We start from the raw sequence: 18,500 nt of genomic DNA on the forward strand, positions 1-18,500 counted from the left end.
GGAGACAAAACCACGAGCTCCAAAGAGAGAAATTCATTATATCACAAATTATTACAATGACATAGACGTCTCTCTTAAGTCAATTACACTCTCCAAAATATTTAACTAATACAACTCTGGGTAAGAAAGAAAGAAATAATCAAATATTTAAAGTGTATTGATTGGTACAAGTTAGAATGAAGACTTAACCCTCCTTTTATAATCAAAGAATTCACCTCCAACTTCTTTCACCCACCTATATGGGACAACTTCAATTTATACCGAAAGAGTTTACCCCTCATTTCTTTTTTCCACGAATGTGAAACAAGTGACCATATCATTTTTCTATTAGAAATAAAACCAACATATACTAAGTGGAATCAGACTTTGGCTGAGAATAGGTGGTTGAATATTTGATTTCAAACCCTTTAATCTTGAAATCAAAATGAAAAAACTTAACCGAATTCAAATTTACTTTTAGATTCGGGCATGATCAGTTTTGGGTAGAGGGAATATGCAAAATTTAATTATAAATGTGGACATACGTAAAATAAATAAATCTAAAAATTAAAGTAACATATCCTCTAATTTCCTGGATCAATGGGGCACATAAACCCATTGCTTTGCTTGGTTTCGCCCTGCGTTTTTATATAAACAATCCTATCTTGTTCTGTAAATTACTATATATAGTAATAGTGGCACCATGAAAGAAATATTTTATTTTATTTTATTGTAAATTATATTTGGAGTGGTTTAAGTACATCCATGTGCATGAACGTGCACAAATTTTTTTACAGTTTCATCGCTTATTGTATATATTAGTCCTTAATCAAATTGAAATTCTGCTACATGAAAAAAAACACATACTAAAAATGGAAAAATCAAACATGTCCTTAACTTTCACGGTCAGAAGGCGTGAAACAGAACTAATAAAACCGGCTGAACCAACGCCTATACAAGTGAAGCCCCTCTCAGATATCGACGATCAAGATGCGCTTACTTGAATTTTTGTTGAAAGTAAAAAAACCCTAGTATGCTCCGCAAAAATAGGGCGAAAACGGCGACTGATTTCGTTTCGCACTGTTTCATTCTCGATTCTCTATTTTGATTTCATTTTCATCGTCTAATCTTCTATTCTGGAACTGTCGTGGGTATTGGAATATGGGTAAAAATTCGGGAGGACTGAAGAAAAAGGCAACAACGGCTACGAGTGAGAAAGTACTGAGAAGTCGTAAAATTGGGGGTAATTCTAATGATAACTCGATGGAAGACACTGCATCCAATTTGGATGGGGTAGATTCATCTAGGGTTGTGGAGGGTAACGTTGGTTCGGGAAGGAACATTAAGGTAGGAGATGGTTCATCTAGGCTTGAGGAGTACAACACTGATCTAAGGAGTTTCATGAAAGATGATGCTGTCCACTCGGCTTCTTCTCATAAAGCTGATGGGGACAAGAGTATAAGATTTGAAGATTCGGTGGTTTTTCCTCCATTGGAACCTGATAGTGGTAAGGCTGATAGTGTGAAAAGAATGTGCATGAGGAGGATCCAGTGACTAAATCCGTTACACCAAAGAAACTATATGCTGATTTGGTAAGTGATTCCAAGGAGATATGGAAGGTGAATTTTCGGTTTATTGAGTCACAGGAGGTGTTGGAAGATGGAGTGGATGTAGCGATTCCGGTGTCTGCAGTTAAAGAGGCCTCAAATCGCTATGGTAATACCTTATATGGCTACTTTATTGGTAAGCGAGTTGCATATCCTGTGGTTCAGCAGTATGTTATGAATGCGTGGAAGAAGTATGGTATTGAAAAGTCTATGATGAATTCAAAGGGATTCTTTTTCTTCAAGTTCACTACGGAAAAAGGAATGTTGGATGTTTTAGAGAATGGTCCTTGGATGATACGCACTGTCCCGATTATTCTTAACAAATGGTCCCCGAATGTGTGCCTTACGAAAACTGAAGTATCTTCGGTCCCTGTTTGGGTCAAGCTACATGATATTCCCTTAACTGGTTTTAATGCGGATGGATTAAGCCATATAGCATCGAAGATTGGCCGACCATTAATGTTGGACTCCTACACAAGCACTATGTGTGTGGAATCCTGGGGCAGACCAAACTATGCACGTGCAATGATTGAGGTTAATGCTGAAAAGGGTCTTAAGGAATCTCTACGGGTTGCAACTCTGTCGCTGGTGGATGATAGTAGCATTATCGATGTTGTTAAAGCAGAATATGAGTGGAAACCGCCACATTGTTCGCATTGCAAAATTTTTGGACATAAGGATTCACAATGTCCAAAGAATATTCAAGTGGCTCCTATCAGTAAAGTTCAAGATGATGGTTTTCAGCTAGTGTCTAACAAGAGTAGTAATAATAGTAAGAGGATGGCTGATAGCCAGAAAGGGTTCACGTTGGGAAAAAATAAACCTAAGATGGTGTATCGTCAAGTAACGAGGGCAGCTGATGTGGCATCGAATGTCCCAAGTACAAGCAAACCGCCTACCAAGGTAAATGTTCATAATGGGTTTTCCGTGCTTGAAGATATACAGGAAGATCCAGAGAAGGAAAACTCGGTATATAAGGATATAGTTGATGAAGATAGTGATGTGGAGGGGGTTGATGAGACCCAAGATGTTGGTAAAAAGTTACATGCTGAGGGGACAAGCACTCCCGGTGATAAGTTTTGCGATGATTAGTTTTGCATCATGGAATATAAGGGGATTGAACCGAACCCCTAAACAAAATGAGGTTCGTGAGGTCATTATGGAGAATAAATTATGTTTATGTGCGGTCTTAGAATCAAATGTTAATATCTCTAAGCTGAGTCACATATGTAATTATGTGTTTCCTAATTGGTCTTGGTCTTCTAATAATAATGTTTGTGTACGTGGTACTCGTATTATTTTGGGATGGGATCCATTGATGGTGAATGTGATTATTCTAGGCATGACGGATCAGGTTATGCATTGTCAAGTGAGATCTGTTAATAATGATGTCCATGTTTTCGTGTCTTTTGTTTATGCCGCGAGTAAGTATATTCCAAGGCGTAACTTGTGGAGTGAACTAAAGTCGTTTCATAGGGTCGCGGGGGCTCACCCGTGGGTCCTCATGGGCAATTTTAATGCTTCGCTGAGTATTGATGAGACTTCAACGGGAAGCTCTCGGGTTACTGTTGCAATGACTGACTTTCGGGAGTGCACTGAATCCATAAATGTCTCAGATGTTAATCACTCATGCTTAAGGTTTATCTAGAACCAAAGTCCGCTGACTAATACAGGCATGTTGAAGAAAATCGACCGGGTTATGGTGAATGAACACTTCATCAATATGTTTACCAATGCTTATGCCGTTTTTCAGCCCTATCGTATTTCTGATCATAGTCCTGCGGTACTCAAAATTCCCTCGAATGAAGCGGGTGGCCCTAAGCCATTTCGGTTCAGTAACTACCTGATTCATCGTGATAATTTTCGTAGGTGTGTGATCGATGGTTGGAAGCTTCAGGTGTCGGGCCATAAAATGTTTTGTCTTGTTAAACGTTTGAGAGCGCTAAAGAAACCTATCCGTAAGCTTATGTGGGAAAAAGGCAATATTCATGAGCGGGTCAAAAATATTCGCAATCAACTTGATGTTCATCAGGCTATGCTGGATTCTGACCCATCATCTGATGTTTTTCGTAATAATGCTAGCCGCACCCTTAAGGAATTTAACGAAGCTAGTTTGGAGGAAGAACGTTTCCTTAAACAAAAATCAAAGGTGGAGTGGTTGCGTGTTGGTGATAGTAACTCGAGTTATTTCCACTAGGTGGTAAAAGGAAGACAGAATAGAAGTCGTATCCAAGCAATCATGGATAGTACAGATAACCTTTTTGAGGGCAGTAATGTACCGAATATTTTTGTTCAACACTATCAATATTTTCTGGGTAATGATCGTGCTTGTGAAAGGATCCCTGATCCTAATTCGTTGTTTACAAAGAAGCTATCCCCAGAAGCTGTTGTTGCTATGATCAAGCCAATTACGAACCAAGAGGTAAAGCAGGCGATATTCAGCATTTGCGATAGTAAATCTCCTGGTCCAGATGGGTATACGTTGGTATTTTTTAAAGATACTTGGGACATTATTGGTTCGGATGTTACGGATGCGGTTAAGGAATTCTTCTACAATGGCCAACTGTTAAAAGAGATAAACCATACCGTTATTGCTCTTCTTCCAAAAGTGCAAACTCCGAGTAAGGTTACAGATTATCGTCCTATTTCTTGTTGTAATGTAATTTATAAGTGTATAAGTAAGATTATCACTGCAAGAATCAAGGAGGGTTTGGATGGCTTAGTAAGTGAGAACCAATCGGCGTTTGTTCCAGGTAGACGTATATTAGATAATATCCTTATTACGCAGGAAATTATGAGGAACTATCACCTTCAATGTGGCACTCCTCGTTGTGCGTTTAAGGTTGACATTAAAAAGGCATATGACACGGTTGATTGGAAGTTTCTGGAGGAGATCTTAACTCATTTTAGTTTTCATAAAACCATGATTATATGGATTATGAAGTGTGTCACTACGACTTCGTTTTCGATTAACATTAATGGTGATATGCATGGTTTCATTAAAGGAAGAGAGGTCTCCGTCAAGGGGACCCAATGTCACCATATCTATTTACGTTAGTGATGGAAACTCTAACTCTGCTCTTGCACCGATATATTCAAGGTTCTCAAGGATTCCGGTATCACGCTAGGTGTGCAAAGCAAAAAATCATAAGTGTATGTTTCGCCGATGATCTCTTCATTTTTACTCACGCCAATAAATCTTCGGTTAAAGTTGTTGCAGACGCGTTGGATGTTTTTAAAAGATGCTCGGGATTGATGCCTAGTATGGCAAAAAGTACGGCGTTCTTTTGTAATGTTGCGAGTTCTATGAAGAATGAGATCTTGTCGTTACTGCCATTTGAAGAGGGTAGCCTCCCTGTTAGATATCTAGGTGTGCCGTTGGTATCATCTAGATTAATGGTGAGGGATTGTAACACGTTGGTGGAAAGAGTTAAATCAAAAATTGGGGACTGGAAAAATAAGTCCCTATCTTTTGCGGGCCGTTTACAATTGATCACGTCTGTTCTATCCTCGATGCAAGTTTATTGGTTGTCGGTATTTATTCTTCCAAACAAAACAATATCAGATATTGAAAACTACTTCGAGGTTTTCTTTGGTGTCAAGGTCCCATGAAACGAGGTAAGGCTAAAGTGAAATGGAAAGAAGTCTGTATGCCAAAGGAGGAAGGTGGTTTAGGTATCAAAAATCTAAAAATGTGGAACACTGCCCTAATGTCGTATCATGCATGGTGTATCATTACTGGGAAAGACTCCTTGTGGGTCAAATGGATCCATTCATATCGTTTGAAATCTAGAAACTTTTGGGATACTCCGATTGTGGCTGGGTCAAGCTGGGGATGGAGGAAAGTGTTGGGTATTCGTGATATCATCCGGGATCATATAATTCATATAGTTGGTAATGGGAAGAATACTTCGGCGTGGTTCGATACATGGTATGATTATGGTCCTTTGACTAATGTGGTTGTACGTAATGATATTTCTAGAGCAGGTTTTAATGATCGATTTACTGTTGCTATGTTATTCACTTCGAGTGAATGGAGATGGCCGATACAGTGGACTAATCGTCTGAGCTTATTATCTGATATGGCGCCTTTAATTCATGATCGAGATGATGTGGTTAAATGGAAGGATAAGGATGGCGAATTGCAAGAGTTTTCTGTTCGAGTTGTTTGGGATTCGATTCGGTCTCGGGCTGAAAAAGTCCCATGGTTCAATATTGTTTGGCATTCGATGGGTATTCCTCGTCACTGCTTTATTTTATGGCTGCTTATGAAGAACAAATTGAAGACTCAGGATCATTTAAGAGTGTGGGATCATGCTAATCTTGTTGTCTGCCCACTGTGCAAAACTGTGCCGGATTCTAGTTCACATCTATTTTTTGAGTGCAGGTTTTCGAAGACAGTATGGGATAAAGCTAAGCGAGTTTCGCCTCTTCCTGTCAATGAGGATAACTGGAAAAGCTTAGTGCATAATCTTGTCCCGGTTGCTCATCGTAAGGTTGCTCGGGTTATCGTGACGAAGCATGTTTTTGCAGCAACGGTATACTTCATTTGGCAAGAAAGGAATTCTAGACTTTTTACGGGCAAAGGACGTTCGGAGGAGGAGGTGTTCCAAGTAATCTTTTCGACCATAAGGCTGAAGCTAATGTCGTTTAGATTTAAGGACTCGACTCATGTTCATCGGATAAAGAACATATGGAAGATTTCATAGTTATTTACTGTTCGTTTCAGTTGGTGTTAAGGACCCAATTTGTGCCCATTTGGATGTGTCTAGCTTTTGTTAGTTTTGGGTTTTTTGGGTTGTATTTGGATTATAGAGCTTTTCTATAATCTCTGAACTCATTTGTGTCATACCCCCAAATAGGGCCGGGGTAATATGACTTCACAGTATCACAACACAAGTATGTATAAACGAGAACGACTCTATATGAGACGTTTTTAATATAAACCAATGTATTAAAACAGCGGAAAGCACTAACTCATTACAATTGTATACTTTAATGTTCTAATGCAATAATATGAATGTATATATGCGGACTCCAAAAGCAGCAAAGTCGAAATAGCAAATAATCTTTAGCAATCTTCACCTGAGACAAAACATGCTTAAAGTGTCAACCAAAATGGTTGAGTGAACAACATAGGTTTAATATATATAATTTTAGACCACAATATTTAGTTATCAAAAGTAAATGCTGAAGTTATGATATCGAGACGTAAACAAAGTTACCCAGGACACCTTGAACTGTCAGTGTCGTTTAATCATTATTATGTAACCAAAGACCAAGGTCAAATGGTTAGAGACGTCACTCTCAATAGCGCTATTCACAATAACTAAGCTTGCCTTTATACGTAGCAATAAACGATATCATGGTAGGGATTTAGCATGAATCAAAGCATGTCAGCACAGTTAAACAGTTTGCGAGTACTTGTGTCTAAGCGTAAAACAGTTTAAAAAAAACAAGCATGTGTCTCACCCCAAAGTTATAAAACAGTTAAGAAATAGTAAAAAGATGGGCTATGAAGTTCACCTTAATAGCATGTAGATATTCCATGCAAGTAATAAGAACGGAGTATGAAATCGGAGATCTCAACCTAGAGATATAATGTTCGATTAGTTAATGTCTAATAGACATAAGTTTGTTTATTAATATAGTAAACTATATTAACAGTGACCATTTTTCAAGAAAAGTTATATTTATATAAGTGATATTATACTTAGTGTACTTAAGTGTTACTATATAGATAAGTGTATAGGTTATACTAATTATAGTATTATTATTTAATTAATCAACTATTGTATATACTTATCTTTATATGTTACATATATAAATATACACCTATGTGATACATACATATATATGCTTTATTATTATCATACATGCATGTGTTCATAACTATATGATATATATATATATATATATATATATATATATATATATATATATATAGTAGGTGTATGTGTTACATATATAATAGTGTAAGATGGTACATACACATATACTTATTACTTTTCTTATTATTAGGTTTACTAACTTATAATAATACTTACATAGTACACATTCATACATACATACACACGTACATATACATACATATATACACATACATATACACGTATGTATATACTTGCATATATACACATACATATACACGTACAATATATACATGTATATACGTACGTATGCATGCATGCATGCACGTACACCATGATCATAAATACTTTACTAATCCGTAATCATTACCTTTTATCATAAACCTAACCTAATCACCTTCATTAACTCTAATCCTTATTATCTATATGTATTATTTAAACTTATAACCCTAATCTTTATTACATAAACAATTCCTTTTCATAATCTATATCATAATCATTATTATCTCATTAATCATTAACACATAATAAGTACCCATGTTCAATCTTTAACTTACTAACTAGGTTACCATTATTAACACTAATCTTTACTAACCACAATTACTATCCATTTAAATTTTATATCTACAAGTTCATATTAATTTACATAAACATACTAACTAAATTATATCCTAATAACTTTTAACCTCATTCATAACCTTTTAACATCATACCTAGTTATAATACTATTAATCTAACAATCTTATTAATCATCATCAAAATCTTTTATGACACTTTTAACCTTTTTCATTAATCATCTAACTTGTTCATAATCTCTTAAGTTTTACAATCTTTAATCTTATTAATCACATTCATGACTAGTTTATTAATCACTTACCATTATTCTTTCATGCACAATACTTATAATCGTATATCATTAACATTAATTAACCTAGTGTCTTATTAATCTATAATCATGATCATACATCTTTTATCTTTTAACCCTATTACATGAAATCATAAACCTCATATTTGGATTAATCATATTATTAACATAACCCTATTTCATTATTCATAACATCTTTAACATAAAATCATAATTTTAACATATCCTTACTAACTAGTTAATAACTTTTTACATAAAATCATAACTTTTATTCCTACATGATTCATTAACTAGTTTATCTTTTATCAATCATAACTAATTCATAACACTTTTAGGTTTAACAATCTTATTACGCCATAATTATAATTCATACTTGTTATCATCTTTTAAATTTTACAACTAGTTTATTATCATACATCTTTAACATAAAATCATAACTTCCTATTAACAACTAATTATATTACTTGATCAAATTCTTTACCATTAATCATTATACAATACACAATACTTATTAATATACTTATAAGTAATTGATTTAAACACATAATGACTAGGGTTAAAAGGTTACCTTAAGCAAGATTGGATACAAGGTTTGATGATGATGCGAATGTGCAGAAAACAGAAACAAGTGGCAGCAATAACCGACCCAATACAGGTCTTCTTGGGTCCTCCTTGTCACGAACAGAAATAGAAAGCCTAACAGCAAGAACTCACGACCCAATTGGGGTCTTTTGGGTCAGATTAAACCCGACAGAAAAACTGAAAACACACAGCAGCAGGTAGCAGCAGGTTTAGCAGTAAATATGGATTGTTTTGGGTTGTTTTCGTTGCACAGGAACAGCAGACGAACTGCAGCAGAAAATGCAACAACAAATTGATCAAACTAAAGGGTTTCTTGGGGCTGTTTGATTGACAGAAGGACAGAAAGGACTGCAGCAGCAAGTAGGCGATTAAAAGGGCTGTGGTGGTGGTGATGTTTCACGACTACAAGTAGGGTTTTTGGTGGAGGTTATTGTCGACAGAAAACAGGAGAGAATGCAGGTGATCAGTCGACAGATTTGCAGGATATTGTGGTGAGGACTCCAGGAAAATCACAATGCTTTTATAGACTTTGTAGGTTTTCTAACTAAACTTGTTTTGCTTGGTGATCAAGAGTTGGATTTAGAGTCTAACTAGGAGTAATTAACTTAGGGATTAAGCTAGTATTTCCTAAAAAATATATACAGCCAATTGATTTGTAATACATACCATTTATTTCTTTTTTTTTTATACGGCATTTTACTTATTTATTTAGGTATTATATATATTTTCTTTTATTATTATTATTATTATTATTATTAATTATTAATATTGTAAATATTAGGGTTACATTTATTTAAATACATCTTATTTATTTATTAGCCCCTAATCTTTTATAAATTTTATTTGTTCCAATTAGTTTACATATTAATTTGTATAGTTTATTTCATGTCACTTTTAAGTATTAGTATATAGTTTATATTATTTTTTAAGTACTAGGGTTATGGTTTATTATTTATTATTAAATGGTATTAGGGTTTTGTAATTAATAGGTATGGTTTGGTTTAGGGTTAATATTAATTACGATCATTTAATGAAAGTATAAATGTTCGTTTGTCGACATGGATAGCAACCCTAAATCGATTACACGGAGGAACAAATGAAAAACCCTAAGGGTATTTTGGAAATTTCATGATGGAAAAATGAGGGTTGTTATAGTACCTCCCCGTTAATTTAAACTTCGTCCCGAAGTTTCAGTAAGACTTCTCGGATGTATTAACGTTTGAGAATAGATGGGGATATTTACGCTTCATCCGGTATTCACGTTCCCAGGTATACTCGGGGCCTCTACGTGAATTCCAACGGATCTTAACAACCAGAATAGAGCTTTGTTTCAAACATTTAACCTCACGATCCACAACTTCTATAGGTTTTTCGATGAAGTGAAATTAATGCGAAGATCATTCAAGGGAATAACGAGTATGTCGTCAGCAAGACACTTTTTAAGATTCGAGATGTGAAATGTATGAACTTTATTTAATAGGAAGTGTTGACTAAGAATTATCATTCGGTCATCGTTTTATTAGAGCAAAGTCTACACTTAATTATAGCGGGGATCTATTTGAGTGAGAGCTGATGTTGCATGAAATTTTGGCTAAAAGAGCCTAGGTGATTAAAATATCTAGTCCTATGGACTTCATCCATGACTAGTTCTCGAAAAATTTCTGAATAGCGGTGATTTTTATAGGATCGACATGTATTCCTTCACTATTAACTACATGTCTAAGGAATTGTACGATTTGTAGCCAAAGTTCACACTCGAAAAAACTTGACATACAGTTGTTCCTTCTTTAAGAGCTCTAGAATCAATCGCAAATGTTGCTCATGTTCTTTCTCGTTCTTGGAGTAGATTAAGATGTCATCAATGAAGACTATTACGAATTTATCAAGATAGGGTTTGCATGCATGGTTCATAAGATCCATGAATACAGCAGGAGCATTGGTTAAACCAAAAGGCATGACAAGAAACTCATAATGTCTATAACGAGTTAGGAAGGGAGTCTTAGAAACATCGGTTTCCTTGACTCTCAATTGATGATGACCCGACCTAAGATCAATCTTCAAATAGATACTTGATCCTTGCAGTTGGTCAAACAGGTCATCAATAAGCGGGAATGGATAACGATTTTTGATGGTTAGCTTGTTGAGTTCTTGGTAATCAATACACATCCTCAACGTGCCATCTTTCTTTTTAACAAATAGAACGGGTGCTCCTTACGGAGGCAAGCTAAGACGAATGAAACCTTTCTCCAAAAGCTCTTGGAGTTGGCTGGATGATTCCTTCATTTCAGGTGGAGCTAAGAGGTATGGTACCTATGCAATAGGTACAGCACCGGGCGTGGATAATTGACAAGTGAAGGATATTATGATATCTAGGGTTAATATTTTTAGTTTGACAATATAGTGATAGGGAGTATGTAATGGTACACAATGGTCCTAAGGTTGATCAAATCTTATTCCCATCATGATCCATTAGGATTTCTGTATGACTTATCATAATATAACTACGTTGATCAAGTGTCGTTATATTATTCTAAATCATACTTTTATCACTCCATAAAGTTACTACTATGTCATCTAGTCAATATTCATCTTCTTCGAGGTAAACGATTCAATGGAATGAAAGAAAAGAAAATAACATCATTCATTCATTTAAAAGAAAAATAACCAGTAAAAGAAAATAACCAGAGTATTACAGGAACTTAACGAAATCCTCCAAAATATAAAAGTACTAAATGGTAACATAAAGAACACTATGAAAATGAAAAATTTAAATGTCTAGGGGTTTCCAAAAACTCTTCATTGTGCCTCTTCATTCTTCTTCTTATCCGAACATTGATTTTTGAAATGCCCTACTCCTCCGCAGTTATAGCAAGTAGGAACGGTTACATTTGCTGGAGTTTTGATTGATGGGATAACAACTCTACACTTCTTGGCTACATGACCCACCTTCTCACACTTGGTGCACTTGGCCTTACACCATCTCTCATGATGTTTCTCACATCTCTTGCAATAAGGACGTTTTCCTTTATACAACTTGTTGAATTTGCTTTTAAAATTTTCTTGCCCCATTCCTTCTCTTTTCCTTTTTGCATCTTCTTTCTCCTTATGTTTGTCGATGAAATAGCTTGCCATGTAAGTAGCTTCTTGTATGGTCCCCAGGTTCTCCAAAATAACATCTCTTCGGACTTCACTAGGCAATCCATTGATGTAGCATTGGATCCCTAGATACTCGGGAGTAGCCATGAGAGCAAACTCTTGAAATCGGTTGGTATAGCTCATGAGATCAGCATTCACCATTTCTATATTACTGAGCCCAGTTCTTTCAGTACTCTTGTATGTAGGGGGCGGGTAGCTTATAAAACTTTGATGAGTACGAATAGTCAAAAGGTTTCGCGGTACGCCTTTGTTGCCATTGCCTTGAACAGAGGACTCACACTTGGATTCTTCCTCAACTTCTTCTTCTTCTTCTTCTTCAATTCTCTCCTCCACAAACTCTTCTTCCTCGTCATCCCCATCATAGTTATCATTAGTGTGGGATTCTTCCAAATGAGGGTAGTGTGGTGGACTAGCAGGGACATAGTTTGGGTGAGTTGGTGAAAATGGCTGGGAAACGGGTCCATAAGTCGGTGTGTGGACAGATCTTTCGGAGTAGGATCCATCGGACTCATTGTCAGAGATGATGATCGGGCTATTGCGAGACATCCTAAATGAATTGAAAGAGAGATGATTAGGTAGGTTCTAAAGATGACGCAAAAGCACGAATAAAATGTAAGGGAAAAATGCACTAGAACTAAAATAGGAAAGGTTATAGTCCTATAGATTGCTAAGGCACCTAACTAACACATAAGGCACACATAGAATGCAATCCTGGTTCTCTATAACAACCTGGCTCTGATACCACTCTGTCATACCCCCAAATAGGGCCGGGGTAATATGACTTCACAATATCACAACACAAGTATGTATAAACGAGAACGACTCTATATGAGACATTTTTAATATAAACCAATGTATTAAAACAGCGGAAAGCACTAACTCATTACAATTGTATACTCTAATGTTCTAATGCAATAATATGAATGTATATATGCGGACTCCAAAAGCAGCAAAGTCGAAATAGCAAATAATCTTTAGCAATCTTCACCTGAGACAAAACATGCTTAAAGTGTCAACCAAAATAGTTGAGTGAACAACATAGGTTTAATATATATAATTTTAGACCACAATATTTAGTTATCAAAAGTAAATGCTGAAGTTATGATATCGAGACGTAAACAAAGTTACCCCAGGACACCTTGAACTGTCAGTGTCGTTTAATCATTATTATGTAACCAAAGACCAACGGTCAAATGGTTAGAGACGTCACTCTCAATAACTCTATTCACAATAACTAAGCTTGCCTTTATACGTAGCAATAAACGATATCATGGTAGGGATTTAGCATGAATCAAAGCATGTCAGCACAGTTAAACAGTTTGCGAGTACTTGTGTCTAAGCGTAAAACAGTTTAAAAAAAACAAGCATGTGTCTCACCCCAAAGTTATAAAACAGTTAAGAAATAGTAAAAAGATGGGCTATGAAGTTCACCTTAATAGCAGGTAGATTTTCCACGCAAGTAATAAGAACGGAGTATGAAATCGGAGATCTCAACCTAGAGATATAATGTTCGATTAGTTAAAGTCTAATAGACATAAGTTTGTTTATTAATATAGTAAACTATATTAACAGTGACCATTTTTCAAGAAAAGTTATATTTATATAAGTGATATTATACTTAGTGTACTTAAGTGTTACTATATAGATAAGTGTATAGGTTATACTAATTATAGTATTATTATTTAATTAATCAACTATTGTATATACTTATCTTTATATGTTACATATATAAATATACACCTATGTGATATATACATATATATGCTTTATTATTATCATACATGCATGTGTTCATAACTATATGATATATATATATATATATATATATATATATATATATATATATATATATATATATATATATATAGTAGGTGTATGTGTTACATATATAATAGTGTAAGATGGTACATACACATATACTTATTACTTTTCTTATTATTAGGTTTACTAACTTATAATAATACTTACATAGTACACATTCATACATACATACACACGTACATATACATACATATATACACATACATATACACGTATGTATATACTTACATATATACACATACATATACACGTACAATATATACATGTACATACGTACGTATGCATGCATGCATGCACGTACACCATGATCATAAATACTTTACTAATCCGTAATCATTACCTTTTATCATAAACCTAACCTAATCACCTTCATTAACTCTAATCCTTATTATCCATATGTATTATTTAAACTTATAACCCTAATCTTTATTACATAAACAATTCCTTTTCATAATCTATATCATAATCATTATTATCTCATTAATCATTAACACATAATAAGTACCCATGTTCAATCTTTAACTTACTAACTAGGTTACCATTATTAACACTAATCTTTACTAACCACAATTACTATCCATTTAAATTTTATATCTACAAGTTCATATTAATTTACATAAACATACTAACTAAATTATATCCTAATAACTTTTATCCTCATTCATAACCTTTTAACATCATACCTAGTTATAATACTATTAATCTAACAATCTTATTAATCATCATCAAAATCTTTTATGACACTTTTAACCTTTTTCATTAATCATCTAACTTGTTCATAATCTCTTAAGTTTTACAATCTTTAATCTTATTAATCACATTCATGACTAGTTTATTAATCACTTACCATTATTCTTTCATGCACAATACTTATAATCGTATATCATTAACATTAATTAACCTAGTGTCTTATTAATCTATAATCATGATCATACATCTTTTATCTTTTAACCCTATTACATGAAATCATAAACCTCATATTTGGATTAACCATATTATTAATATAACCCTATTTCATTATTCATAACATCTTTAACATAAAATCATAATTTTAACATATCCTTACTAACTAGTTAATAACTTTTTACATAAAATCATAACTTTTATTCCTACATGATTCATTAACTAGTTTATCTTTTATCAATCATAATTAATTCATAACACTTTTAGGTTTAACAATCTTATTACTCCATAATTATAATTCATACTTGTTATCATCTTTTAAATTTTACAACTTGTTTATTATCATACATCTTTAACATAAAATCACAACTTCCTATTAACAACTAATTATATTACTTGATCAAACTCTTTACCATTAATCATTATACAATACACAATACTTATTAATATACTTATAAGTAATTGATTTAAACACATAATGACTAGGGTTAAAAGGTTACCTTAAGCAAGATTGGATACAAGGTTTGATGATGATACGAATGTGCAGAAAACAGAAACAAGTGGCAGCAATAACCGACCCAATACAGGTCTTCTTGGGTCCTCCTTGTCACGAACAGAAATAGAAAGCCTAACAGCAAGAACTCACGACCCAATTGGGGTCTTTTGGGTCAGATTAAACTCGACAGAAAAACTGAGAACACACAGCAGCAGGTTTAGCAGTAAATATGGATTGTTTTGGGTTGTTTTCATTGCACAGGAACAGCAGACGAACTGCAGCAGAAAATGCAACAACAAATCCATCAAACTAAAGGGTTTCTTGGGGCTGTTTGATTGACAGACGGACAGAAAGGACTGCAGCAGCAAGTAGGCGATTAAAAGGGCTGTGGTGGTGGTGATGTTTCACGACTACAAGTAGGGTTTTTGGTGGAGGTTATTGTCGACAGAAAATAGGAGAGAATGCAGGTGATCAGTCGACAGATTTGTAGGAGATTGTGGTGAGGACTCTAGGAAAATCACAATGCTTTTATAGACTTTGTAGGTTTCCTAACTAAACTTGTTTTGCTTGGTGATCAAGAGTTGGATTTAGAGTCTAACTAGGAGTAATTAACTTAGGGATTAAGCTAGTATTTCCTAAAAAATATATACAGCCGATTGATTTGTAATACATACCATTTATTTCTTTTTTTTATACGGCATTTTACTTATTTATTTAGGTATTATATATATTTTCTTTTATTATTATTATTATTATTATTAATTATTAATATTGTAAATATTAGGGTTACATTTATTTAAATACATCTTATTTATTTATTAGCCCCTAATCTTTTATAAATTTTATTTGTTCCAATTAGTTTACATATTAATTTGTATAGTTTATTTCATGTCATTTTTAAGTATTAGTATATAGTTTATATTATTTTTTTAAGTACTAGGGTTAGGGTTTATTATTTAATATTAAATGGTATTAGGGTTTTGTAATTAATAGGTATGGTTTGGTTTAGGGTTAATATTAATTACGATCATTTAATGAAAGTATAAATGTCTGTTTGTCGACATGGATAACAACCCTAAATCGATTACACGGAGGAACAAATGAAAAACCCTAAGGGTATTTTGGAAATTTCATGATGGAAAAATGAGGGTTGTTATAATTTGTATCTTTTCGTTCATTATATTTCATTTTGCCGGGTGACAACCCTTTACCCAAAAAAAGACGATCAAGATGCGCTTTGGTTTCAGATTCCGATAATCCAAATATATCGCGGTGATCTCAATATGAGAAATATTAATCCGGCTACTGTGATCCGGAAGGCTTTGGCTAAGCTTTTGGTGTTTTATTACCCGTTTGCTGGTCGAATACAAGAAGGCCTGGGGAGGAAGTTAATGGTGGCTTGTTCGGGCCAATGTGTATTGTTTATCGAGGCCGAGGCTGATGTTACACTTGAGCAGTTTGGAGAGACGGTTTTACCACCGTTCCCGTGTTTGGATGAGCTTATATATGATGTTCCAAGCTCGGCCGAAATAGTTGATTCACCATTGTTGCTTATTCAGGTGCGTTTGTTAGACAATAATAACATTACTATATTCTTATTTTATGTTTTGAAGGATTAAGTATATATAGAAACACCCAGTTTTAAATACAGACATTTATCGCAAGTCAAATGCTACACTATTATTAAAACGTATAGTTTTTAAACCATCTTAAAAATATGTTCAAACTCGGGCTAAAGTTCTGTAAACTCGGATCGAGTATAGCTAATAACGAGTCAAGCCCGGGTATATATGTTGCAAGTATTTCGACTCATTTACACTCCTATTTGTAGGTTTTACTTTTTCAATTTTTTGAACTAGTAATACTTAGAATTTTTCTAAATGAAGCTCATATAGATGCCTTTAATACGCATAACAGGTATTCTACATATAGTTTATAAGTTTCAGAGTGACGTTTATTCATTTGACCGATGGGTTTCTTTATTTAACGATAGCTCTAACGACTACGCTAGAGATTCCTTAGTTATATGTGAACAAACTAAAAGATTATATTTGCAGGTGACTCGCCTTTTATATGGCGGTTTCATCCTGTCATACGAATCAACCATACTATGAGTGACGGCCAAGGGATGTCACAGTTCATAACAGCACTAGGCGAAATGACACGAGGTGCGGCTGCTCCATCAATCTTGCATGTATGGCAAAGAGAACTACTTCTCGCTAGGAACCTACCACACGTCACTTATACTCACCACGAGTACGATGATGTCACAATCACAAACTTGATCTGTTCAAACATGAACATGGTTAGCAAATCATTTTTCTTTGGGCCAACTGAAATCTCCATTCTTCGAAATCATCTACCCACCCACCTAAAACATTGCACCACATTTGAACTCGTATCATCTGTTGTTTGGCGTTGTCGAGCAATTGCTCTAAAACCAGATCCCGAAGAGACATTACGTATCATATTTCCCGTTAACGGACGTTACAAATTTAAACCTTATATTCCTAAAGGTTATTATGGAAATTGTGTCGTCGTCCCAGCTGCACTTTCGACTGCGAAAGACCTATTCTCGAAACCATTAGTGTTGGAAAATTGTGTGTACTTTTAAATCAGATTAACGCAGCGGATAGTTAAAATAATAATCAATTATTATTTTATAAACCATTTACAAAATTAAATATTCATATATTTAAATTTAATAAAACATGCACATGATTAACGATCCCAAAGATCCAGTTACACCACTAATAATTGTCAAAATATGTAATTCACAAAGTGAGTAAACGATATACCTTTCTTGAAGAAACTGATTGAAGGAGAGAAACCTACGATCAAAAATATGACCGTCTCTTAGGATAGTCCACACTACACTTTCAAGCAACGTCAACGGATGCTAGTCCAAACCCCAAGTAACATATTATAATAATCATATTATTATAATAAAACATTGATACTCCCTGCAGGTGATTTTTCAAAATGAAAACAAAAATTGATACTCCGTATTATTTTCAAAAGGAATCAAAAGAGATGGTTTTCTTTCTTTAGTTTTCTAGTGACTCACACACTCTAAAAAAAAACCAATCAATGCTTATATTTATAATATATGTAAAAGTAAACATTGAATTGTGAAGTCCATGAAACAAAACGCGTACAAAGTTATTTTGTTTCTATCTATATTTTGATTCCCAAAATCCATTTCTTTTGATTTAGTTTTT

The 18,500-nt window shown here is 34.2% G+C and overlaps 1 pseudogene; it reads left to right on the top strand.

Moving 5' to 3' along the window:
• Nucleotides 1-851: 851 nt before the first annotated feature.
• LOC139842056 (benzyl alcohol O-benzoyltransferase-like) lies at nucleotides 852-17,893 on the top strand (annotated as a pseudogene).
• Nucleotides 17,894-18,500: the final 607 nt, after the last annotated feature.

The sequence above is a fragment of the Rutidosis leptorrhynchoides genome, chromosome 4 (assembly GCF_046630445.1).
Source record: "Rutidosis leptorrhynchoides isolate AG116_Rl617_1_P2 chromosome 4, CSIRO_AGI_Rlap_v1, whole genome shotgun sequence".
NCBI classification, from domain to species: domain Eukaryota; kingdom Viridiplantae; phylum Streptophyta; class Magnoliopsida; order Asterales; family Asteraceae; genus Rutidosis; species Rutidosis leptorrhynchoides.